Below are 27,284 nucleotides of genomic sequence, written 5' to 3' on the forward strand. Positions count from 1 at the left end.
GGAAGGTGTTATTTTTGTCCACAGTGTTGGGGAATTTCAAGGCAACGTGTCCTGGGAAGACTATTTGCATCTGCTGTGCTGTGCACTGGCTGGTCCCTGCCCTTTGGGAATCCACATACTCCAGTTCTGGACTTTCCTCCTGCCTTCCTCTGTCTTCTCCTTTTGTTTCTTATTCTTGTATTTTTTTTAAATTGACACATAATAATTGCACATATGTTTGGGATACATGTGATATTTTGATACATGCCTACAATGTGTAATGATCAAATCAAGTTAGCTGGAATATCCATTGCCTCAAACATTTATCCTTTCTTTGTGCTGGGAGCTTTTCAAATCTTCTTTTCTAGCTACTATGAAACATATAATAAGATATTGTTAACTATCGACACCCTCCTGTACTATGTGCTAGAACTTATTCCTTCTCTCTCACTGTATTTTCGTACCCATTCACCACATTCACCAACCTCTTTTCTGGAACTCCCATTATTTGGATGTTAGTCCTGAACTGATTTTAGAATTTTCTTTTCTCTCCTGACTTCCATCTCTTTCCTTTCTTCTTTGATCTGGAAAATTGTTTAAACTTTAGTTTCAAAATGTTTATCAAGTGTTACATTTCTACCATTTTCTTCTTCTTCTTCTTCTTTTTTTTAAATTTCAGAAGCCTTGTTATTCCCTTACATTACTTTTTAAAAAGCATTATATTTTTGCTCTATAGTCCTTGCTGGGATTTTGATAGTTTTTTTTTTTTAAAGTTTTTGTCTCCTTGTATGTTCTAAAAAGCCGGTGAGAAGCTCCGTGTAGGAAGATGGGTCTTGATAAAAGCGCACTTGCTCATGCCTGTAATCTCAGCACTTTGGGAGGCTGAGGTGGGCAGATCACTTGAGGTCAGGAGTTCGAGCCCAGCCTGGCCAACATGGCGAAACCCCGTCTCTACCAAAACTACAAAAATTAGCCAGGCATGGTGGCGGGTGCCTGCAATCCCAGCTACTCGGGAGGCTGAGGCAGGACAATTGCTTGAACCCAGGAGGTGGAGGTTGCAGTGAGCCCAGATCACACCACTGCATTCTAGCCTGGGTGACGAGAGTGAGACTCTATTTCAAAAAAAAAAAAAAAAAAAAAAAAAAAGTGCATTTGCTCTAGGTGTTCTGCATGAACTGTTCAATTTGGGGAATTGCTTTCTTATGTTGATTCAGATTCCTGGACTCCAGCAAACTCATTCTTAGAAGCTCAAAGGCTGAGGTTCTGGGAGCCCCCTGGCAGAAGCAGGGTGGATGTCTTTTTTTTCCCCTGGTGCCTTCAGAACAGTGTTTCTGGCCCGGAGGTGCTGTTTCCTCCACACAAGACCCTGTCTGTTCTCCCCTCCGGAAGCTCCTCTAGTCTCTGCCAGGATGGAGGTGAGGTCATCTGGTTGGTGGGCAGGGTAAGGAGATCTGGGAGTCTCTGTACTTTTAATCGACTTTCAACTCTTCCTCCAGTGCTTAGCCCACCCTCATCCCATTCCAGAGTGCTGGATGCCACCAATCCCTGAGCTTCCTGGCTCTCTAGGGTTCAAATTCAGCTGCTAAGTGAGGATTCTCTATTCTTTTTTGGATAGTTCAGTTGCAACTTGTCCTGCCGCTCTTTGGCTGGCAAATCTTTTTTGCTATTGTCTTGTCTTCTCTTCTATTTGCCCTTGGAAATGTATGACTAAAGAATAAAACAAATGACACAAGTGAAAACCTTTGCTGTATTTTAGTGGGGTCTCAGGAGGAAACAGGGTGAATGCGTGTGTGCAGTGCTTTGAAATTTACAGGCAGCTTCCCTCACCTGCCCTCCGTGCATTCAGCAGCCACCATTTCTGAAGCTTAGACCTGGAGGGTGGCTTTTGTAAGGACACTCTTCCTGGCAGGGGAGGTCTCCAGATTGGGAGTCATTCCGGATGTGAGGAATTCTCATTCCACGTTTGGATCCTAACAGCTGGTGACTAGGAGTAAGAGCTGCTTCATGTGATAAGTAATGATCCTGAGGTTCTGAATTGGGGCTGGTAGAGAGCCCTTCACGAGTCCTGGGAGTGTTTGGGTCTCCTGCAATCTTTACAGCTAATATCCAGTGCTTTTGTCGCACCCTTCACTAAGAATGTGCCTCTCCAGGAGTCTAATGGACTCAGTCTCATCCCTCAAAGTGTGATTCTTCATATTAATGAAAATTGATCCCTTTCTGACTTCACGATGCTGGGCACTGTGAGCATTCAAAGCACAGCAGATTAACTTCTACGTGGCTGTGCTCAGGGGTGATCTGGGCATAGGCTGGCTGGCTCCATCCCTGCTTCCTGGTCCAGCCTGGGAGTGATGGAGTCCCTCAGGGCACTTGTCTCTGTCCCTGGTGTTGCATATACATTGAGCCTGAAGCGTTCTGTTCAGAGATGGCAAAGGCAGCTCATGAGACGATCTTGTCTGGCCTTGGCTTGACTTCATTGCAATGGATGGAACTACAGCTCCAAGGGGACATGTTGTTTCTTGGAAAATCATTTGTTTTCTTTCAAATCATGGACCTGATGGATCTAGGAGAGCTTACTTTCACTGACTGGCTAGCTGATGCTACCTGCAACTTGGCTTTTAGTGTTTTCTGTGGTCATCTATGTAGGTAAAGAGAGATGTAAAGAATGAAGTCTGAAGGAAATGAATTTCCTAATTTTTATTTTAAAAGCTATACAGAGTTTTTAAAAGCTCAGTTATGGAAGTATAATTTAAATAGAATAAAAGTCACCAATTTTTAAAATTTTTTTTACAGTTTTATTTAATGAATATTAATTTTCTTATAGAAAACATAGAATTTCTAGCAATTAAACAATATTGTAGTAAGAATAGATATATGAAATCACAGATAACCTTGCTAAACAAAGATCTTCTCTTGGATCCAAAGTCATGAGTAGGCTTAAACTTGCAGTACCTATTGTTCATTTACCGTAGGAGGATTTCCCATTTTATAAACAAACATGTTATTTATGGGAGGAGGTTCAGGGCTTCAGAATGTCTTCAGTGTATATTTCCTGATACCCAAGGGGTGGGATTCCTCTTCTGTCCATCAGGTGATAGCTACTTGCAGCTGAGGGCATTTTGCAGAGGCTTCTCCACAGTTAAACACACAAAAAGATAATTCCCTGGTATCCAAATATGGCCCCTGTATAAGCCCATTCTCATGCTGCTATGAAGACATACCTGAGACTGTGTAATTTATAAAGGAAAGAGGTTTAGTTGACTCACAGTTCCACATGGCTGGGGAGGCCCCAGGAAACTTACAATCATGGCAGAAGGGGAAGAAAACATGTCCTTCTTCACATGGCAGCAGCAAGGAGAAGTGCCGAGCAAAGGTGGAAAAAGCCCCTTATAAAACCATCAGATCTTGTGAGAACTCACTCACTATCATGAGAATAGCATAAGGGTAACACCCCCATGATTTAATTACCTCCCACCGGGTCCCTCCCATGACATGTGAGGATTATGGGGACTACAATTCAAAATGAGATTGGGTGGGGACACAGCCAAACCAGATCACCCGCCACCCCAATCTTATCAAACTGTAATTTACTTACTGTTTATATTTTTTTATATATATAAATAATTTCTTATCTCTTTACTATCTCCCCTCCCCTTCTTTTCAGTTGCTCTTCTCTAGAATCCTACACAAGCTTCTACCCAAATACTACCATTACAAGGGCCAGCAAAGTCCTTCACTAAAGGACAAAGTCTTCCTTTGCTGTTCTACTCTACAGTCATCTAGGCTCTGACCTTCTTTAGCCATTATCAAGCATCTGGCTTTAATCTTTTGGTTGCCTAATACTGCTAATTAGCTTTTCACAAGTTTTGACATCTTCCAATTAGATTATAGGCTCCTTAAAGGCAGATTCTTGCTGGGTGCAGTGCCTCATGCCTGTAATCATAGCACTTTGGAAGCTCGAGGTGGACAGATAGCTTGAGTCCAGAAGTTTGAGACAAGCCTGGGTAACAAGGCAAAACCCCATCTCTACAAAAAAACAAACAAACAAAAACAACAAAAAAATTAGCCGGGCATGGTGGTGCACGCCTGTCATCACAGCTACTTGGGGGGCTGAGGTGGGAGGATTGCTTGGGCCCAGGAAGTGGGGGTTGCAGTGAGCTGAGATCTCACCACTGCATTCTAACCTGAGCAACAGAGAAAGATCCTGTCTCAAAAGAGCAAAAAATAAGGCAGATTCCTTTATTCCATTTTTCCTATTTTCCTCATGCACCTACATAGTAGATGATCTAAATGTCCTGGTTTTGAAAAGTAATATAGTCAATCCCCTATGACTCAACATATAAATTTTAGTGTTCTCTAAAGATTTTTCTAGAACCAATCTATGCTGTTTATATGAACATGAATATTCTGCTAGCCCAATACATCTTTTGAGTGTTTCGTATCAGAACTTATGAGCTGTGTCCTAGCCACAGGACTGCAGCTGTTCATCCTGTGGGATTTTGACCTCAATGTCGTAAACAAAATTTGGATCATTCTTCTTCTGATTTTTCTCAAAAAGTTCATTCATGATGCTCTTCCTTTTGGCAAGCTCTTTGTCATCCAGTGTGTTCAGGTCTTTTTCAGGATCAATGGTTGTTTCCGGTCAAATTTGTTCCATTGTTTCTGCCAAACTCTGCCCCCACAAGTAACCTCGTAAAAAACTGGATAGCATCTCTAGCTGCCTCGGGAATCCTTGTTACGGGTAACTCTCGTGTCGTAGGTTATTCTTTAGCTGTTCAGCCGCTTGCGTGCAACCTGAAAACTTTGAAAAATTTTGAACTGGCAGAATGCGTGAGTGAATTCTCCCCTTGAATTTCATTCTCATAGATTAAGATTCTAGCTGGAGGCTAAAATCAGATGCCACACTTCTCGGCAGCGCACATCATTCCCACACACACTTCAGAGGATATCAGAGGAAATCTGATGAAAATGTGTAAGTTGTATAATGACTTCCTGCCTTGGAAAAATACAGAAAGAGCATCTTCTTCTGCAGGCCAACATCTATACTGCTTGGAAGGGGTTGCTCCTACCCAACAGCAATGCAAAGAGGAGCACCTAAGTCGACTTTGAGGCTGGGCAGAGCCTGGTACTGCTGGAAGAGACAACGGCCTCAGTCCTACTGATGTGGCCGGGTGAACTCCCTGGAAGTAGAGGTGGGGCCGGCACAGGGCACCATATGCTGGCTCCCACAATGGCATGTAGGGGTTCAGAGTCCTGAGTGACACTGGTTAAGCTGTTTCCACAGCAACACCCAGGGCCCACCAAAATTCACCCATTCTAAGTGTACAGCTCAATGAGTTTTTTGACAGTATACAGTATATAGTCATGCAACCACCACTTTCTATATTCAAGAAATAGAATGTGTCCATTCTTGGAAAAAGCCCCTTGTGCCTCTTGGTGGTCCTCCCTTCCCCTCTGCTCCCAGGCAACCACCGATCTGCTTTCTGTCTCCGTAGCTTTGCCTTTCCTAGAGAAGTGAAATCACACAATTAGACACTCTTTCACTTAGCAAAGTGTTGCTGTGTATCAGAAGTGTGTTTCTTTTCACCTTTGGGTAATATTCCATTACGTGTTGACACCATCATTTGTTTTTCTGCTCCTCAGTTGATAGACATTTGTGTGATTTCCTATCTCCGGCTATTATGAAGGAAGCTGCTACAAACATTTTGTGTATGATTCTCTGTGTGTTCATTTGCTTTAATTTCTCTTGGATAAATACCTAGGAATAGACTTGCTGGGTCATGTGTCAGTGTATGTTAAACTTTAAAAGCAAGTGCATAACTGTAAAAGTTATATAGATAACACATGGCTACTCACATTTAAATTAAATAAAATAAAAATGTAAAGTCACTTCCTCAGTTGCAGTTGCCACAGATCAGGTGCTTCTCACTAGCCACATGCAAATATGTATGGGATAGCACAGCATGGAATATTTACATCATACAGGAAACTTCCATTGGACAGTACTGGTACAGAATTTAATACATTGGGTTTCAGAACAGAAATACTTGTATTTATTTGGGCAAAGGATATTTTACAAAGCCATGGATAGCCTTTCTCACTATTGTTTCTATGAACAATAAGACCCTTGCCAAGTCTAGGCAAAAAGGAAGCATCCCATCTTGTGTTAGCTTTGTGGAAAAAAATATTAGGAGCAGCCCAAGGACCAAAGCATCTGACAACCTGAAGAAGTGATTGTTCCTCCCATCACAGCTGGCTGTCCATGTGGGGAAACCACCCACAGGGACCCAATTTCCTCCAGACCTTGGCAAATTCCTGTCGACAGCTCCAAGACCCAAGGACTCCATAGAATGGAGAGGGGGCTCTGCTCAAGGCTAGGAAAATGCCAGGGGCCCCATGACAGGTGACATAATGAACTGATTGGAATCATTATCTCAGAAATAAGCTTTCTCCATTGCTTCTCAGATGGTGTCTTCATTCATCACTGATAAGAAAGGACACGGAGCCCAGCTGAGAGAGTACAAGTGACCCATCCACCTTCACACCTTCAAGGCTTCCAGTTCCAGCATCCTTGACTCTGTTTATGGATGAAGACCTTAGGATTTGGCAAATAGAATTTTTTTTCTGACCATGGTCCAGATGGGCTTGTTTTACCTGGGCTTTTTCACATGCGGTTCCAATTTCCTGGCAGCTGGGGCTACTGGTGAGGAATCGGGACCCAGGACAATCAGGGGCATTGACTGTGGGCATGGCTCAGTTTCTTGTGTGTGGTCTCACTCAAGAAGGGAAGGCACATCGCTACAGAAGAGTTTTTTGTTACCTCTGGGACAATGTTGTGTTTTGTGAAAGAAAGTATTTTAACCACACATTTGAACAAAGCTGGCAAAACAATAGTTCCTCTTGTGGTCTTAGCCATTAATCTTCTTTTATGTAAGGAGAAAATCGGATGCCTTAATGATGTCACCATTTGGCCTGGAAAAGAACCAATGGAGTTAAAGGACCCTATTGTTTCCCTGACACAGTGGTGGAAGAGGAAGAAGCATTTGCTTTTACTGTTCCAGAGAGAAGAGGGCACATCTGCAGCCCACCACCCATAAACACGCTGGAATCTTAACACTGGGAGGATTCGCCAGGAGGGCTTTGTGGACATAGTCCTCCTTTCCATAGAGGCTCCTCCATCTGTCATCTGCTTTCTTGTCACCCCCCAAATAAAAAGAGCTCAAATTTGTTTATTTTAAGTCTAGCGGAAAGTCCCTTCCCATAACCCTTCACTCTATGGTTCCTTTCTCTCTTCACCTTTGGTGGAAAAGTGATTTAGGGCAACAAAGCAATAAAGCCATCTTCTGAGAGGTGTCAGTCAGCCAGGGAAAATGTGAGTGTCTTGTAGATACTTTGCAGGAAGAAGCTGGATGGTGTGACAAGCCCGTTTTGGGGGAGGAGTATCAGGGTTAAGTGCTGCCCTTCCAGGGCAATTCTGCAAAACTAAAATCTCCATGGACTTTCTGAGAAAGGGTTCCTGGGGCAAGGGATGAGAAAGAGAAGATAGATGTGGCAGAAAAAGAGAGGGACACCAAATCATGTAGACAGGAGACTCCCAGGCACCCATCCAGATTTAACTCTGTGTGCACAAAAAGCTGCCTTGATGGCAAAGTGGCAGCTCACAAATGGCCCCATAGTGTGACTATTTACATTCAGTCTCTACATGCCCTTGCAGAGACGATGTGACCAGCAGGGTTACATAATTGACTTTCAGTAGACGATTGCAAAAGTGATCCCAATGTTTCACCCTTTCCTCCACTCATGCCTTTTGCAATGTGACTTTGCACTCTTTCCCTCAAGAGTTGGAGTTCATTTCTGTGTTCATTGAATCGAACTGGTCTTTTGGCTTGCTTTAGCCAACAGAGTGGGGTGGAAGCGACTGAGTTCTGAGCCTAGGCCTCAAGATGTTTTGTACAATTCTGCTCTCTCACTTGGACCCTTGCTTCTACCATGAAAACAAGCCCAGGCTAAGTGGTTAGAAGGAGAGAGACTAAATGTATATATGGAACAGAGAGAGCTGAATCTTCCTAGCTGAGACCAGGCTAGACCAGCTATCATCCAGCCTGCTTACAGATGTACCAACAAGTCCAGTGGAACCTTCCCAGGCAAACTCTAGGCTTGTAAGGAATCATACGTGATTGTTTCTTTAAGCTGCTAAGTTTTGGGGAGGTTTGTTACACAGTAGCAACTAACTGATAACTCTTTATAAGGGATATTGAGGGTAAAGAGAATATAGATGAGATAAAATCATGATAAAAGCCAAACGACAACAGCACTGGCTTGTGCATAAGCTGTGGATACCATGAAGCAGAGCCCTGAGGTGTGTCCTCCCAGGCTTGGGAACCAGCAGTTAGTGAGGTTGACTATTGCCCCCACCAGGATGGAAGAGGAGAGGGCTTTGGCCCTGGAATCTGACAGGAGCAGCAGGGAGGTCAAACTGCAAGGCACTCGAGCCTCTCCATCCAGCTTGGAAAAGAGCACTTTCTTTAGATCCTTGACTCAATCAACTCCCATCTCTAAAGCCAGCACTCAGACTGCTGTGAAAGTGAGCAGTCTCCGGGTTCCCTACATTATGCGGCCAGTCTGCAAACTGGATCATCAGCACTGGGCAATTTAAAGTTTACTATAAGAATAACAAGCATTTATTGAAACAGATGCAGATTATTAAACCACACCACTTAGAGAAAAGAGCTGTTAACATTTTGGTGAGCATCCTTCACACATCTCACAGTGTACAAACACACACATAGAGTTTTAATAAATGCAATCCTAAGATTCAAATTTATGCGTATTTTCCTAAAATTGCAAAATTGGGTGGGACTAGTGGCTCATGCCTGTAATCCCAGCAATTCCAGAGGCTGAGGTGAAATGATCACTTTAGCCCAGGAGTTGGAGACCAGCAACATAGCAAAACCTCGTCTCTACAAATAACTTAAAAAGTTAGCCAGGACCTCGTCGCTATAGATAATTTTTAAAATTAGCCAGGAATGGTGGCAGGCGCCTGTAGTCCCAGGTACTCAGGAGGCTGAGATGGGAGGATTGCTTGAGCCCAGGAGATTGAGGCTGCAGTGAGCTGTGATTGCACCACTGCACTCCAGCCTAGTGACAGAGGGAGATCCCATCTCAAAAATAATACTAATAAAAATAAATAAAATGAAGTTGCAAAATACCCCATGCTTAATGTAGACAATTCAACCAACAAGAAATGTCTAAAGTTAAATATGAAAGTTCTCCTCCTCTCTGTGTGAATTTCTTTCAGGGTATTCATTAAAACATTGTTTCCTTTGTAATTTTGCTGTATGTTCTGTGTTCTAAAACACTCACTTGTTTTTCAGCTACATCCATTTAACTACTATTTAGTCCACCAAGTTCTTATTTAGATTGTTATTATTGTTTTATTGTCTTTAATTTCCAAAACATGTTGACTATGTTCTCATTGATCATTTTCAGAGCAGTCTGTTCTTCTTTCATGAATGGAGTATTGATTCTTAAAGTTTTCTACAGATATTAATTAGGCTTATAAAAATGTCTTTTTCTTTCTTGTGTGAATCACGTTTCCTTGAAAACCATTTGCTGTGCTTGCGACTTTAAGCCAGTTGATTTCCCTCAAATGACTCATGATTCCCATTGTGGGCTTTTATCTGTCAATGAAGATCTCAATTTAATCAGTATTGGTAACCGTTGTGAGCATCTTTTGAAAATATGAAAGCCACTGTTTTGATTCTCTAGTTAGGTAGATGCCTGGCGTGCAAGGCTTGGCTGTGTGTTTGGGGGTGGGCTTACCCATGGCTGCAAGGAGAAGGTGAATATTTGCCAGTAGAGACTTCTCTTTGGTTTGTGTGGATAGAGAAGTAGCTCCTGGACTGGAGATTCTCTTTTGTGAAGGAAGAAAGGTAGAAGGTATCTTGGGAGCAGAGTAGGTTAGTATGTTTGGGGATCGTTTGGAGGGTGTGTTAACAGGCCCCTCGCTGGGCACCACCTGCTGAGTTTCTGATTCAGGGGGTCTGGGGTGGTAGGTCCTGAGAATGTGTCCTTTCTTTCTTTCTTTCTTTCTCTCTTTCTTCTTTCTTTCTTGTCTTTTTCCTTCCTTCCTTCCTTCCTTCTTTCCTTCTTTCCTTCTTTCCTCCTTTTCTTTCTTTCTTCCTTTCCCTCCTTCCTTCCTTCCTTCCTTCTTTCTCTCTTTCTTTCTTTCTTTCTTTTCTTTCTTTCTTTTTTGACGGAGTTTCTCTCTTGTTGCCCAGGCTGGAGTGCAATGGCACGATCTCGGCTCACTGCAACCTCCGCCTCCTGGGTTCAAGTGATTCTCCTGCCTCAGCCTCCCGAGTAGGTGGGATTACAGGCGTGCACCACCATGCCTGGCTAATTTTGTATTTTTAGTAGAGACGGGGTTTCTCCATGTTGGTCAGGCTGGTCTCAAACTCCTGACCTTAGGTGATCTACCTGCCTCAGCCTCCCAAAGTGCTGGGATTACAGGCATGAGCCACAGCGCCCAGCCCATCTTTCTAACACACAGTAGGTGCTGATGCTGCTGGTCCCAGAATGACAATCTAGAAACACTGATTAGGGGACTTCACTGCTATGCTGAAAGCTTTTTGCTTTTTACCTCTCTGTGCTGAGGTGGTAGCAGGAAGCTGCCCAGGGACAGGGCCAGCCTCCTGCATGGCCCTGATGCTCTCACACAGTCCATAGACCTGCAGCACAGTCCTAGACCCTTCTAGAATCTGGCTGCCGACTCGCAGCCCCAGCCTGCTCCCTGCATTTGAGTTTGAGACGTTTCCGAGGCTGTGTAGGAAAAAGTGGTCCACTCACTTTTCCTGCAGCCTCTGATGTCTGTGATTTGTTTCAGCTCTGACTAAATTTCATCACTGCCATCCTTTCTGCTTTGCATCATTCATAGATTTTGAACAATTTTCTCAAGTTACTGGTGGCCTAGCCTATCTTCTGGCATTGTGATGACCTCCTTCTCCTTCTTACCTTTTCAAATGATAATTTCTAAATACACAAAAAGTAGAGAAAATAATATGATAAACTCCTGTGTACTTGCTGCTAAATTTTACAGGCTTTTGCTTTTTAAATATTTCTTCTGTCATTTAAATAAGATTTGGAGAGGAAGGCTAGTAAACCAAGAGTTCAATCTGCCATCTGGACCTGGCATACCCCACCCCTTTTCATTTTAAATTATTATCATCCAAGATTGTTTAAAAGTTTCCATTATCAACATACCCACCAACCCAGTTATTCCAGCTATGCTGTGTTTTCTAGAAAATACTGCCCATGTGACACATGCAATTGCATTTCATGAATAGCTACAGATAAGCCCAACATCTACAGCAACGGAGACCACATGGATGTGACTGAGCAGAGTCTCCAATGTGGACCCTGTGAGCCTTTAAGCCTTGAAGACACACGTGAGCCTCATCATGGATATTAGCACCTGCATTGTGGGAGGATAGTTTCTTTTTTTTTCATTTATAAATTAAACTTCCTCTTGTATTTATTCCATGCCTCCAGTTCTCAGATTCTCGCTACTTTTTCTCCTAGCTGCATATCCTTCCACCTGTCTCCAAATGGCAAGCCTCAGCTATACTTGGATAATCTTTCAGGTTGTATTTGGATAAACTTTTAGGCACAAGGTGGAGATCAACGATGTTGACTTTCTTGAGAGTTAATGATATAGTTTGCCTGTGCCCCCACCCAAATCTCGTCTTCAATTTTAGCTCCCATAATTCCACATGTCATAGGAGGGACCTGGTGGGAGATAATTGAATCATGGGAAAGGATTTCTCCTGTGTTGTTCTCATGATAGTGAATAAGTCTCATGAGATCTGATGGTTTTATAAAGGGGAGTTCCCCTGCACATGTCCTCTTGTCTGCTGCCAGGTAAGATGTGACTTGCTCCTCCTTTGCCTTCCGCCATGATTGTGAAGCTCCCCAGCCATGCGGAACTGTGAGTCTATTAAACCTCTTTTCCTTATAAATGACCTAGTCTCAGGTTTATCTTCATTAGCAGCATGAAAACAGACTAATACAGTTAATATTCTTTTTGTTTTGTTTTGTTTGAGACAGAGTCTTACTCTGTCACCCAGGCTGGAGTGCAGTGGCTTGATCACAGCTCACTGCAGCCTCCACCTCCTGGGTTCAAGCAATTCTCCTACCTCAGCCTCCCAAGTAGCTGGGATTACAGGTGCCCGCCACTGTGACCAGCTAATTTTTGTATTTTTAGTAGAGGTGGGGTTCCACCATGTTGGCCAGGCTGGTCTAAAACTCCTGACCTCAGGTGAACCACCCACCTTGGCCTCCCAAAGTGCTGGGATTACAGGAGTGAGCCACCGCACCAGACCCAATATTCTTCTATATATATGAGAAACATACAGTTGGCAATAAACAATGGGAATTTAGAACGAAGGTTTCCCTACCTACTACTGTGTGTTCTTGGGCACAGTACTTAACTTCCCCAATTCTTGTTTCTCTCATCTGTTAAAAGAGAAAGTGTCCACCTCATGGAATTGTTGGGAGGATCATATAGGATGATGTCATATAATCTCATGGGGTTTGACCTGGCACACAGTGGGAGCTCAACTCCCGTCAGCCTGGGCTTCCCACTGTGCAGTCACTGCTTTGCTGTGCTGGGTGGGAGGGCAGAGCCCAGGTAGGAATTGGAATTGTTAGGAAATTCTTCGTGATGCAGTTGACCAAGGAAAAGGAAGACTTTGAAAAGTTTTTTCTGCATATACTGATCAGGATTCTTTCAATTATAAATAACAGAGACCCAACTCATACTGGCTGAAGCCAACAAAAAGAACTGTGGCTCTGGTACCTGTACTGTCTGGAGGGACGGCTGGGGCTGGGCTTCCTGGGCGTCAGCCAGGGTCTCTTTCTCTCTCCATTTCTCAGGGCTGCTCTTCCTCCATTTTCAAGCAGGAGCTTGGAGCTCACATGGTGTTGGGTTTATTTTCGGGCACAATCGATCCCACTGTCTGTGCTCCCTGAGGAGCCCAGGTTTCCATCAGAATCACAGCCAGCATTTCCAGCGGACACCCGGCTGCCTTTCCCAATAGTTCCAGCAACACCCTGGAGCTGGATGGCATCCCCCACGCTTGGGCCATTTGCCTGTCTGTGGCAAGAGGAATGGATGCACTTATTGGTCAGTCCTGAGGCACACACTCCCATCCTAGAACTGACCAGTTCAAACCATAGAGACTGAGAGTGAGGGAGGGGGACTTCCTAAATGAAAATTGACATGCTCCAGTCAGTAAAAAAAGGAACGGACGTAAGGTAGGCAAAACCAGCAGATAAATGCCACACTAAAGAAATGTGTTTTCCTTTGCATGGATATACCTGGCCCTAATTGAGGGTCATTTCGGTGGTAACCATTTCTCACCAGGCAAATATCTGTGTGAGTGGAGCTGTGAATATATCTACAAGGGGAGCTGCCAGGTCAAAGTACATCTGAATTTTAGATTAGACAGATATTGCCAAATTACTCCCAACTCCTGCTCTTTTGAGTCTTAGCACTTTAGGTCTCTCCCTTCCCGACTGTGTTCTACAGTCACCTTGCCAGCTCTAGCGGGGATCGCTCCAAAAGAGTGCCTGCTGGTACCTCCACCTGGATTCTTTTCCAGGGCTCTGCTCTCCCCTGTTCCTTAAAGGTCAGAATTTGAAGCAGATTCCTACTGAGCTCAAAGCCCTGTCCCACTTCATGCCAAAGGATTGCTTCTCACACTGCTTTCTGCTCCATCTGATGTATCACATTAGCAGCTAACAGTGGTCATCAGCACATGGGCTGGTGTCCATACTCCGGGGCCCCGCCTGGAAAGCCTTCCCTGGGTGCAGATGGGCAGGGCACACCTGCTCCTGCTGTGGCTCACACGTCCCCTCCTTGGCCCCTGTTCCCACTATCCTAGGTCCGCAGTGCCTGGTGGAGTGTCTGCCAGGTTGTGTATAGAGGTCTGGAAGAACAGAGGTAGCCCAGAGGCAACTCAGTGTGCATGTGTGATCAAAGAAATGAGAGGGCACCCAGTGCCAGGCAGCCATTTCAAAGGGCTTCCCCAGCCAGCAACGGGAGTGGGGCATATGTGTGAGTGTGTGTGTGTGTGTGTGTGTGTGTGTGTGTGTGTCTTTTCTCATGCATAAATTTCTCCTCTTTTTGTCTTCTGCATCTTCCCTTCACTCATCCCCACCTCACTCTCCCGGGCTGCCAGGACCATATCATTCTGTCCGTGTGCTCTTTCCTCTCTGTGTTATAAAAAGTGTGTGTGTGCAGTCAAAAGCAGTGGTTTGCTGGTACATGTTAACCAACCAGCTTCTTGAAGAGAGAAAAAGCTCTGATCAGCATGTGCCTATTTCTGTGGCCAGTTTCAAGCTACGAACATGACATCAGTCAATGCAACGTTGGGAAGATGTGCACACTAGTCGCCGGCCGGGGATTAGGATTTCCACCACACAGACACAAAGATGGAAATAGTCTCACGGCCATTGATAATGTAAAATAAGCAAGAAGTATTGTGTTTTGAGTTTTATTACTTTGTTTTTAATATAATTTTATTTCCAAGTTTGTATACTTTCATTTTTAATATTGGTTGTGTTTAACAATTGCTTTGCAAAATTCCCGAAAAAGTCGCATTAGCTCCAGTGAGCCGGTAAAGCCAGTACATGAATGGCTCCTGGAGGGAAGCAAAGGCCTGAGATTCATGAATTTTCTGACAAGTTTGTGCTCAACAGCTCCTCTTTTTCCTGTACAGCCCTTTGGGGCTGAGTGGCAAGGCCTTGGCTGTGACATCCCACACCCCTATCTCAGCTCTGCACCATTGCCAGGAGGTGTCCTGATTTTGGGTTATGGAGCCTTCTGAAGTGCCCTAAAATGAATGCCTGTGAGAATTGTTTTGAGTTTTTCCCCCAGAGCGAAATTGGGCCTTGATTCTAACATACAGATCTCTGCATGTTGTTATTACATCTCTGGAGTGCCTGGGTCAAGAGCTATCTGTGTGCACTTTTACAAAAGAAAGCAAAAGCTGGCCTCCCTGGCTGCTGGGAATGGACTTACCTGAGACTAGCATAGAAGGTCCTCAGCAGGAGAGTAATTGGTGAAAAGATTCCAAGTGAGTCTCTGGAAGGTCTTATTGTCTTACATAAACTCTCTATTTTAAACTTTCAATTAAAGAGCTAGAAGACCTCTTTCCACTGATTAGAGAAAACCTAGTTTTGGGGTTAAATCCAGCCAACGAATTTAAGTCTGCAAATTGGTTCAATTTGTAAATTCCTCAACAGTGGCCAAAATGAAAGTCAACAGTTGTGCATGTAACACAACCCACTCCATCCCTGTGGGTGGGCCTGCGGGTGTCAGGTGGTGAGAACTGACTTCCCCACAATCCCATCTCTGTCTCTTGCTTCAGGACGTGTGGGCCGCCTGCTGCTCCTCATCCCTGCCAGTTCCATGCCTTCCCCTCTGATGCTTTTCAACACAGCACTCCAGGAAGCAGCTATCTACCAGGAGACACACAAGGGAGGAAACAAATATGTTACCTCACCAACACTAACACACACGCACACAAACACACAATTCAGAGTCTGTATTTTAGGAAACCTTTTGACCACCCCATTTCTTGCCTTTCTGCCACCTGTTCATATGGTTCCTTCACTGGGTGGCTTAGCCAGCAGGGGCATCCCTGCAGCAAGCTGCCCCTTTCATGTGAAGATGGTTATGCATCTCACATGGCATCTGGATTTGGGTGTGCATCAGTCTGAGCAAAATCAATGGACAGTGCTTGGATTCTGACTTCATTTGACCTATTAAATAATTGCACCCCTTGGCACAAGGGTTATGCATGTTAATATACAATGATGTGTTTGCAACACCTCCTGAGGAGCAGAGGAGCTGTCTCATGGGGAAACAATGCCAGGACAGTGGGATTTTGCTAAGACCCCCAGGCTTTAGCACAGAGTGAGTTCCCTGGGAAGGCAGGAGGGGATAGATGCAAAGCCTTGGTGGAGGATGAGTCTTGAGCAGGTAATGAGCCTGAGAGTGTTTTGCTCTCCAGTATTATCCCAGGGGCACTTGGGCAGGCAGGCCACCCTTGAGCAGGGCACGATCAGCTCTTACAGTGGACCAGGAGGCATTGAAGGCAGTGCCACACTCCCAAGGTGTACCAGCCAGTGATTTGCAACAGGCTCTCCTGAAGAGAAAAACACCCTGACTTATGGTGTCTGCCAATTTCCCTGGTGTAAACACTCCCACCATGACTGATTTCAAGCTACCAGTAGACATTCCCTGAATGGCAGAGCTGGGAAGAAAAGTGTATGACCAGTTCTTCCAAGTGAGCTGCACAACACTATGATTAACACTCTCTGGAGGGCTGTGCCCAGCCACATGGTCATCCCGGTTTTGAAAATGGTTGGAATGTGAGGACAGCAAAGGCCCAAGTGGAGAGTGGAGGGCAGGCAGTGAGGGGGGTTAAGCCAGCCAGATGGCAAGAGGCCCCATGGTGCATTACATGAACAGCCCCGTAATTCCTGTGTCTTTAGTGATGTCACCACATTTACAACATGCTGAGGTGACTGCGTTATCATAGAAAATAAAAGTAATATAGAAAATAGAGGTGACAGTGGCATATGCCTGCAGGCTGGTGTTGAGTCCAAGTTTAAGTGTGGATGCAACCACGAGAAGAAAAGAGAGTGTGACAGAACAAAAGTGAACAAAAGATGTCATCGAGGCACAGCCAAATCGGCTACACACGTGTTGTTTCACGGGCCTCTTGGAAGCATAGTAAGCATGTTGAATTTTACAAAGAGAAGTAACTAAATTCCTTTCTAAAGAGCCCAGATATAAATAACTGGAATTGCATGGATTGCCATTTCTTTATGGACTGATATTTTCCAATGATTTCAAAATAAAACCTCTCATAGAAATGCTTCACATTTCTAGAAAGGTAGCTTCTCATGGCCTTTGTCATGTATCCCCCAATTCACCATCTTCATTGAGCTACAAACATCTTCATGGGATTTATGATTCAAGATGACATTTATTGAGCAGCTGCTATCTGTCAGGGGCACTGCACATGTTGATCCATTTAATACCACCACCCTTCAAAGTTGGTACTATTCTCATTTTGAGACCTCAGAGGCTTGGGCAGACAAGCAGATCCTCTCTCTGCTCTGAGCCCCAGGAGGCTGCCTGCACAATTGCAGCAACCTGGCCCTTGAGCTTGGAGGTTTGGCCAAGGGGATTGCCCAGCATGAGAGTGGGGGAGGCTGGGGTCTCTGTCTCCTTGGCACCCTTCCTGCAGGTCCCCATAGAAGCTATGGTCCTTGACTGAAGGCTGCTGCTCTTCTCACCCTCCTCATCTGGCTCCTCTTCTTCCAGGTTTTGGTAGCTGCCCCCTCCCCTCATCCCACAGTGACCAGCAATGCTGTGAGCAGTCCCAGGGTACTGCTGTGAATCTTGTCATTTCCCTACACTTTGCCCAAACCTTTGTAAATAGGTCCTCCAATGTATATGTTTCCTATTAGGGCTCCAAATTTAGTACTTTAAAAGCAACTTATCATTTTATAGTTCTGGAGGTCAGAAGTCCAAAATCAGTGTCACTGGGCTGCACCCAAGGTGTGGGCAGGGCTGCTCTCCCTCTGGAGGCTCTTGGGAAGAATCGGTCTCTCACCTCCTCCACCGTCTGGATGCCATTCCTTGGCTCATGGCCACGTCACTCCAGTCTCCTCCAGGATCACATCACATCCTCTTCTGTCTGTGGTCAAATGTCCCGCCGTCCTCCTCCTATAAGGACACTTGTGATTGCATTTAGGACTCACCAGGATAATCTAGGGTAATCTCCCCATCTCAAAATCCTTAATTGCCTTGGCAGTCTTTGCCATATAAAGGAACATTTACAGATTCCAGGGATTAAGAACTGATATCTTTGGAGGTCATTATTCAATCGGTCTCATTTATTATTTTAATTTGAGCGTGCGATTTGCCTCCTGCTGGGACTTGACTGATGCAGCCTGGGTTACTACATATGAAAGAACAGGAATTCAAACCATGCAAATAAGTTAATTTTGAGAACTTGCACTTGGTTTTATATGTTAATGACTTCCGAATTTATACCTCTGGTCCATTCCTTTTCTCTGAGTTCCAAGATCATATATCCAATTGACTATTTGATATTCCATTTGGATGTTTTGTAGGCACCTCGAGCTTGGGATGGCAAAACCAACAGTCCTCTTTCCTATATCCCACCCTGCTTCTCAGCAAATTGCACCATCCCACACTTCTTTGCTCAAGCTGGGAACCTGGACATCAACCCAGTGACCTCCAAGGCTCAGGGACCTCCCCACCACACCCACGGAACCACCCAGTGCTGCTTCCCTGTGGGTTCTTGTTCACTTCATCACCCTGTCCCTCCACAACAGATGTGGTATCTCTCTGTTCTCCCCATCTCTGCTGACACCAGTCTATTCCAAGGCACCACTCGCTCACCCGGACTGTAGCAATGGCCTCCTCAGTGTCGGCTTCCACTCCAGTCTCCTCTCTGGCACACTTGGTGCAGGAGCCACACGGGCAAATACAACCCAGGCTGACTCACATCACCCCCACGTACAACCCTTCAATACGCTTCAATTGCATTCTTGCTTTGCCCACTGCATCTTTTGCTAAGTTCCTTCTCACTTCTGCCCTCTCACTGATGTCTCCTAGGCCTGGAATGCTCCTTCCTCCAACTCTTCTCCTATCTGGCTTGATTATGATGTCTATATCCCGTGCTTGGCACAGTTCTGAACGTAGCAGAAAGCTACTGACTCTACCTCTTGATGGGCTGAGCTACGACGTCACCTTGCAAAGGTGAGAACGCCAGGAGACATGAAGGAATGTGGCCGTGGGGAGAATCTACCACATGGTGGACAATGGTGGAAACCAGGCTGATCCGGGAAAAGGGGCCCATGATCTCCTTAGCAGTGTCAGAACCAACATACCCACCACGTCCTGAGTTCGTTCTAAGCTGGCTGCCTACCCAGGCTGGGTCGCCATGAGAAGTTGTTACTGGTGGAGAGTAGTCTAGGTTCTTGGCATTTTGAACAAATAATTGGACAAAATGCACAAACAAAGCAAAGCAGGAAAAGCAGATATTTATTTTAAATGAAAGTACACTCCACACGGTTGGAATGGGCTGGAGCAAGTAGCTCAAGTGCCTCAGTTGCAGAATTTTCTGGGGTTTAAATACCCTCTAGGGGTTTCCCATTGGTTCACTTTATGGAGATGAAGTAGTGGCCCATGACCAGTCTGACTGGTTGCAGGAGGGTACCAATCAGAATGAAGAGTAGGCCCACAACCAGTCTGATTGGTTGCAGGAGGTGACCAATTAGAGGTACTTCCATTTTTCAACTGCCAGGCAGAAAATGAGGGATTGAAAAGGGAGTAGCCTCTGATTTCCACTCAGCATGAATAGGCCTTAGGTTTCCTGCCTGCAGACCCTATTCTCCTGCCCCAAAATGATGGGGCTGCTCCTTCTGGGATTGGAGGAGCCTGGCCCACCAGGGAAGAGTCTGTGTCATTTCCAATGTGCCCCTACTCAAGTCATTGGAGGAGTGTTTTAATAAGGGGTGATGTCACCATCGTTTGGTTAGGAAATTGTGACTGCTTGTTCCAGCATTATTCGCTTGATGTTGAGATCCCCGCATCCTCTCTAGCGGCAGTGATAGACAACGGGGAGAAGTAGCACAGATTCCCACTGATGTCAGAAAAAAAGTCAAACTTGGAATGAGTCGCAAAATAAAGATATATGCTGGACGATGCAAAGGTTACCATCACGAGCTTAACAAGTGTAGGGGAGCCTTCAAGACTGTGACTGTGATATGAAGCCACAGCCTGAAACAGTGGCTGAGCACATGTTAGAAGGTCCAGTGTGTCTCCTTAACACTCACAGGGCCAGGTCCCCAGGCAGGTCTGGGGCTGGGGAAGTACAGGGGCTGCTCATGGCTGGTGGGGCCCGATGCCTCCGGCTGGAGGATACGTCCACTTTCTTTTTCCTTTTCTTTTTTTTTTTTTTGAGATGGAGTCTCACTCTCTTGCCCAGGCTGGAGTGCAGTGGTGTGATCTTAGCTCACTGCAACTTCCGCCTCCCGAGTTCAAGCAATTCTCTTGCCTTAGCCTTCCAACTAGCTGGTATTACAGGCGCTTGCCACCATGCCCAGCTAATTTTTATATTTTTAGTAGAGACAGGGTTTCACCATGTTGGCAAAGCTGGTCTCCAACTCCTGACCTCAGGTGATCCGCCCGCCTCAGCCTCCCAAAGTACTGGGTTACAGTCATGAGCCGCCGTGTGAGACGCCACGCCCAGCTGGGCACATCTGCTTTCTTGCTGTTATGTTACCATCAAGACCAGGAATAAGTCTTTGGGTTTTTTTCCCTATGGTTGGTCACTAGATGTCACTGCAGGAAAAAATCTGACCAGAAAACAAATGCAAGGGGAGAGATATTAATGTTTTGGATCTCAAGGAAGTGGTTGCCTTGGCAACAGGGAGCACGTGAAAGAACTTCCTTTTCTGTGGAGTGCGCGCAGCTGCTGAGAGATGTTTCAGTCGGTGTCCGAAGAGAAGATGCCCATGGGAGCTGGACAGGAACTGAAGCCAGCCCATCCTGAGACTGAATGAAACAGCAGGAGAAAAAGAGGGAGAGAGGATGGCGGGGTGCTGGGGGTGGGGGGCAGGGGTGGAGGGAGAGAGAGAGAGAGACAGAGACAGAGACAGAGACAGATACCAAAAGCACTTTGCACTGCATGAGAGACAACTCCGTGTTGCGTCTGAGCCCCAAATCCAGACACTACTCCAGAATGAGGTTTTTCCCCTCCAGATGCTCATTATCTGAATCAAGATGCTCTTTGTTAGTAAATTCGACCATATCTGCACAAATCCTCATAAAGAGGGGAGCCTAGGAGACCCTGCATTCACCCAGAGGTGGATTTTCCACGGACAGGGGAACACCACGAACAGAAGCCCTCAGATATTGAACCCTTAACAAGGGGAGAGGAAGGCAGGGAGGGGGCGTGGAGGCACAGGCTGGAGACTCCGGCGCTGGTCTCTCCATGTTCTCTCTTCTGCTTCTTCCGCTTTCTCTCTACCCCTCTTTACGGAAAGGACAGAGATTCTACCTCAAGATGTGGAAATGTGAGAGAAAACGGGAGAATGGAAAGCTAAGTGTTTTGATGCTCCACGCCACAGTCTTGGGAATTTGATTTAAGCATTGACCAGCTAAGGAACTGCAAGCCAGGCCAGTTGGGAAGGCTTGGACATGAATTCCTGTGCCCTGCAGATGCTGCAGCCTTCAGCAGAGTGACCCAGCGGAGGAGGAACCTCAGCCCCTGCCCATCTCTGCTCTCCCTTTCGTTTCTCCTTTCTCTCCCATCTTCCGAGGTGCCAAGGTCCTGGAATTGCCCTCTGACCTTCCAAAAATGTCCATTCCACACAGCTCTTCCTTCCTGCCTCCGTCAGAGCTGATTCCCTGAACCCCACTGATCTTTGGATATTTGAAAAAAGTAACTCACAAGAGCCTAGAGGTGTAACTCAACCAGAGTATTCGTGTGTGAAAGGGTAGCTTCTTGTCCAAATGCATCTCCAATTGCTAGACTGCATGCAAATGAGAGAGTAGGAAATTGCCAGACGGGACACCAACCAGTGCTGTCGAAACCAGGCACCCTCACTCCAGCATGGCCTTGGGCAGGGTCCAGTGCAGCAGGGTGGGCCAGATCAGGGAGGTTGGCCACGATCCCCAGCCTGGAATATGGGAGATGATGGAAGCACCCAGAGAGGTTGGTATTTCCTGGATGGTTCTCAAGGGAGGGCCACCAAAGAAATTGTACTCCTGAGAGATCAGAAGAAGTTACAAAAAGACAAGAGACATGGTCTGCTCAAAGCAAAGGTCCAGACTGTTCAGCCATCCGGGGGTGCAGTGAGTTGATCAAATGAATGCCATGGAGGAGCGATGGGAAGTGGATCCATGAGAGGCAGGAGGGGTTTCTCAGGAAGGGCAGCACACACGGGCTCCTTCCAGCAAGACAGGGCACAGGAGCAGCCCAGAAAGCCCCTGAGAGCAGGCATCCAGGGTGAGCTCCCCAATTTTGGGGACCTGACACCTCTTTTTGTCTATCTGTATTTTTATTCTTCTACAAGAAACATGTGTTATTCATCTTATTTAACAAATGCAAAAGCATTATTTGGGCATGCTTTGCACATAGCAGCATGCTGCTTGCCATCCTGTTTCAAGGATCTACTTTATCACATGCTTTCATTATTACTAAATCCATATTAAGTACATTGAGTCAAGTGATCTATACTGGCTGTTGTTAAGGCAGCCTGTTTTAGGCTTTCTCTCAAACATGTATACATGCATGAGAACATAGTGTGCACACAGGAGAGGCCTGCAGGCTGGCCGTGAGGCCCGGCTCGCCATCTGCCACATTTCAGGGGCCCCAGGAAAGAGTCAAACCTGAGAGGTGGCTCCCACCCGTGGGCTTCAGCTCTGCTGCCTCCCTGGCCTTGCAGGAGCCTTCTCTCCATGGCATGGCTGGCTGCTGCTGCCCAGGGCTCTCCACTCCTGCACACAGAGCAGGGACGGCGGTGCCTGGTGACGTGCGGCACATGTTCACCCACATTTGCCATGAAGAGGGAATGCATCTTGGGATACTTGGCCCCAACTTCACCCATGCTAAAGCAACACGTGCAAATCAGGGAAAGATCCCGCTTTGGGGTTATTGGCAAGTGTCAATGCACTTGGCAATGCCTGCCTGGAAATATTAGTTCTTAAGCTTGTTTTGGAATGTTCCAGATTGCTCTCAAGGACTGTATGGGGGCCACTCCCCCCAGCATGGCAGCTGGGCAGGATGTGCTGGCACAGTGTCTACCTGTGGAGAGACCCTCTTTCCACCACTCCCACTGTGGGCTGCTCCTTGCTACCCTGTCAGCATGCTGTGCTTGGCACCCTGCCCACTGTAGACCTGGGAACTGACCAGGTGACCCAGGGTCTCTTGCTCAAATGCTCCTGCTGTGCTTTCCCGACCCCAAACCAGTGGTTCTAGTGTGGTCTGTGGATCCACCACGCCAGCACCAACAGCTTGTCAGACATGCAATCTCAGGCCCCACCCCAGAACCTCGGAGTCTGAACCTGCATTTTAACATCACCCTGTGAAGAATACCAGGGACCCCAGAGGCCAGCACACTGTAGCCAGCTATTTTCATGTGGCCCACAAGTAAAGAATGATCTTTACATTTTTTTTAATGATTGGGGAAAAAAGGAAGAAGAATATTTTGTGTTATATGAGAATTATATGAAATGTGAACGGAAATGTCCATAACTAAAGTTCGATTGGAACACAGCCGCACTCATGCCTTTACATGTCTCTTGGCTGCTTTCACGCTCCAACAACAGAGCCGAGTAGCTGCAACAGACACCACAGGCAGCCACACAGCCGGAGAGATTTACTATCGGGTCCTTTACAGGAGAAGTTTCCCAACCCCTGACCAATAGGCTTAGATCCCACAGACTCACCTCACCTTACTTCCCATGATATCCCAACACTTGTTCTGGGGAAAATTAAAAATAGAGCCTCACTCTTTGGCTGGGCGCGGTGGCTCATGCCTGTAAACTGAACACTTTGGGAGGTCGAGGTGGGCAGATCACCTGAGGTTAGAAGTTCGAGACCAGCCTGACCAACATGGTGAAACCCCATATCTACTAAAAATACAAAAATTACCCCAGTGTGGTGGCTCCTGTAGTCTCAGCTACTCAGGAGGCTGAGGCCAGAGAATCGCTTGAGCCCGGGAGGTGGAGGTTGCAGTGAGCCGAGTACTCCACTGTACTCCAGCCTGGGCGACAAGAGTGAAACTCCATCTCAAAAAAAATAAATAAATAAAGCCTCGCTCTTTGACCTCCTCCCCACATCCTGCAACTTGTGTGACTTCCAACCATTTTCTTTGCTCTAACCCTGCACCCTCTCCTTGGACTGTGCAGAACCAGAACTGAAACCCATACCAGTTTCTCTCACCTGCCTCAATTTCTTTTCTATGCTCGGCTTGCAGCCTGGCCATCAGGACCACACGGTTCAGCGTACCACTGGACTCTGTTCCAGTTGTTTTCTTTTTTGTTTGCTTTTTGAGACAGTCTCGCTCTGTCACCCAGGCAGGAGTGCAGTGGTGCAATCTTGGCTCACTGGAATCTCTGCCTCCCAGATTCAAGCGATTCTCCTGCCTCAGCCTCCTAAGAAGTTGGGATTACAGTCATGCGCCACCACACCCAGCTAATTTTTGTATTTTTAGTAGAGATGGCGTTTCGCCATGTTGGCCAAGCTGGTCTCGAACACCTGACCTCAAGTGATCCTCCTGTCTCGGCCTCCCAAAGTGCTGGGATTACAGGTGTGAGCCACTGTGCCCGGCCTCTGTTCCGGTTTTATCTGTTCTTCAGGATTGCTAATCCGAGTGTCTGGACCAGGCCGTCTTTGTAACCCCAGGCAGGTAAAGGAGCCCAACACAGAGAAGGTACTCAATAACTTGTTTACTGAGTAAGCGACAGAGTTAATGGGCCATGTGTTGCCAGTTCCTGGGTGCTCTTCCATGGGGCCCTGCACTGCCCAATGGAATGATTCACTGATGCATTGATTTTCCTTCAGAGATCCAAAATGCCTTGTCTATCTCATTTACCCATTTATTCTCCACAAATATATTAAGCATTGATGCTGTGCTGGTTTCTAGGGTTACAAAGATGAATTAAGATAGAAACCACCCTTTATCATCTTGCAAATCAGTAGGAGAGGGAGGCATGTTGTAAATAGCCCTGATGCTGGCTCCTTTCTGCTTATGCAAAGATCTCTCCCCCTGCCAAGCATCTCTGGGAGTCCACGTGAGGTCCCGAACACATCCACTTCCAAGCTAAGGGATGGGGCAGGTATGGTCCTGTTGTCACTCTGCTAGGCTTGTGTTCCTGGCACGAAGGTCCCTGCTATGTCTCAGGGCCAGTAAGAGCCATTTTGCAGGGCACAGCAGGGGCCTTGCCAGCCCTCGTGATTCAGCGGCTTTCTCCTGGAGGCTACTTGTGCCTGGGCTGCCTGATGGCCTGGAGTGGTGTGTTAGCCAGGCGTGGTGGTGCCCGTATACACCCCATCATAGTACACCGCATTGGAGAAGCGCTGTTGGGGGTCCCAGTGTGTCACAGAGTTCAGCGATTGTTATGGGCTGAATTATGCTGCCTTAAAATTCCTATGTGGCAGTCCTAGCCCCCAGGACCTCAGAATGTGACCTTATTTGGTTACAGGATCATTGCAGTTACAATCATCTCAGCTAGGAAGAAGTCATCCCAGAGTAGGGTGGGCCCTAATCCAATATGACTGGAGTCCTATCCGCATCTATCTCTGTGTCTAGAAATTTGGATACACAGACACACCAGGATAGAAGAAAGCAGATATAAAGAGACCCAGGGAGAAGACAGTTGTCACATGCCAAGGAAAGCCCTGGAACAGACCCTCCCTCACAGCCTCAGAAGGAACCAACCCTGGAGACACCTTGCAGTTGGACTTGAGTCTCCAGAACTGTGAGATAATGAATGAATGTTGTTCAAGTCACCCAGTTTACAGTACTTTGCGGCAGCCTCAGCAGACTAATCCAACGACACCGCTCACTCAGTTGCACATGTGGTCCTCTTCCCCCAGGATACTGGTTCAGGAGGAGCCCTTGAGGGCTCAGTTAACTTCCAGGATGCTGTTCTCAGAATCTCTCCTTCCTATTGACAACCAAAATGCTGTCAGTGGGTCCAGCTTATCCTGCCTGGCTCCTTTCCCCTTAAAGGAAATTCTCTTCCTATAGGGTTTTTGGCCTCCCCTCCACCCAAAGGTAGCTATAGGAAGTCCACCCATTTGCTCTGTCAGTGGAGGTTAGGCTCATCCCCAGCAGAGGAAACAGTGTGAGCCTTATCCCACGGTGGCCCTTAGCACCCGAGGCAGAGACAGCCCCACCCCTTCCCAAGACTGCTCCTTCATGCCAGGTCCTGGAAAACAGTCAGCTGAGGGGACAGCTCACGCTGACAGCCCTGCCGCAGCACACAAAGGACAAGCACAGTCAGAATGGAAGCATTCTCAGGGTGCGGCAGGGCACCAAGGAGGACTTGACGGCAAAGCCTCATGCAGGAGGTGGCAGACAAGCGGGAAGGGCTTTGCAAGGTGTTTAGGAGGAGGCAAGAGCTGAGGCATAATGTGCAGGAAAACAGCCCTTGTGGGTTTAAGAGCAGCTCGAGGAGCAGTGAGAGGCATTACAGAGGCTTTAAAGAAGGGGGTTGGGGAAGACTGAATGGGGCCAGGAAGGCAGCAGGGCCAGATGGGGAAGGGCCACAGGGGCCATGCTAAGCACAGTAGACTCTGCCTTCTCTGGGACAGAGACCACGACAGGGCTTGAAGAGGATGCCACATGACCCGAGAGGACTTCAGAAGGAGCGGCCTGGCAGAAACAGCAGTTATCTGAAAGTACACAGTATTGGCTTATGCTGCCAATCTCTTCCCTTTGCTTGGAATGTGTTTCTCCTCCTCAAACACCTGCATGAGCACACAGGCCACACACACGCATGCTCTCTCTCTCTCTCCTCACTGTTAGCCTGACAAACACTTTCTAGTATGAGGGCAAGAGTCACACCCTGGGAAAACCTCTTTGAGGTCTAGATTGAGCAGGGAAATAGCTTCGTCTCTCTGAGTTTTAGCCTTCCCTCCTGTCAAATGGCATAATTGTTCCTGCTGTCTTGCCTACAGCGTGTTGTAAAATCAGGTCAGAATACCAGATAACACCTTCTAAACTGCATTGAATATAAGGAGGGTTAGTGACCATGGTGATGATGATAATGGTGAAGACGATGGTGAGTTGATGGTAATGGTGGTGGTGATGATGGTGGTGATGGTGATGATGGTGATGGTGATGGTGATGATGGTAATGGTGGTGATGGTGCTGGTGATGGTGATAGTGGTGGTGGTGATGGTGATAGTGATGATGATGGTAATGATGGTGGTGATGGTGCTGGTGATGGTGATAGTGATGGTGGTGACGGTGATAGTGATGATGATGGTAATGGTGGTGGTGATGATGGTGGTGATGGTGATGACGGTGAATGGTGATGATGGTGATAGTGGTGATGGTGATGGTGATAGTGATGGTGGTGATGGTGACGGTGGTGATGGTGATGATAATGTTGATGGTGCTGATGGTGATGGTGATGATGGTGATGGTGATGATGATAGTGTTTATGGTGATGATGATGATGG

At 46.5% G+C, this 27,284-nt stretch overlaps 1 pseudogene; it reads right to left on the reverse strand.

The window, feature by feature from the left end:
- Positions 1-4,417: 4,417 nt before the first annotated feature.
- On the reverse strand, positions 4,418-4,907 carry LOC129032066 (centrosomal protein of 19 kDa-like; annotated as a pseudogene).
- Between the last annotated feature and the right edge of the window lie 22,377 nt (positions 4,908-27,284).

This window comes from Pongo pygmaeus, chromosome 11 (genome assembly GCF_028885625.2).
Source record: "Pongo pygmaeus isolate AG05252 chromosome 11, NHGRI_mPonPyg2-v2.0_pri, whole genome shotgun sequence".
Classification (NCBI taxonomy): domain Eukaryota; kingdom Metazoa; phylum Chordata; class Mammalia; order Primates; family Hominidae; genus Pongo; species Pongo pygmaeus.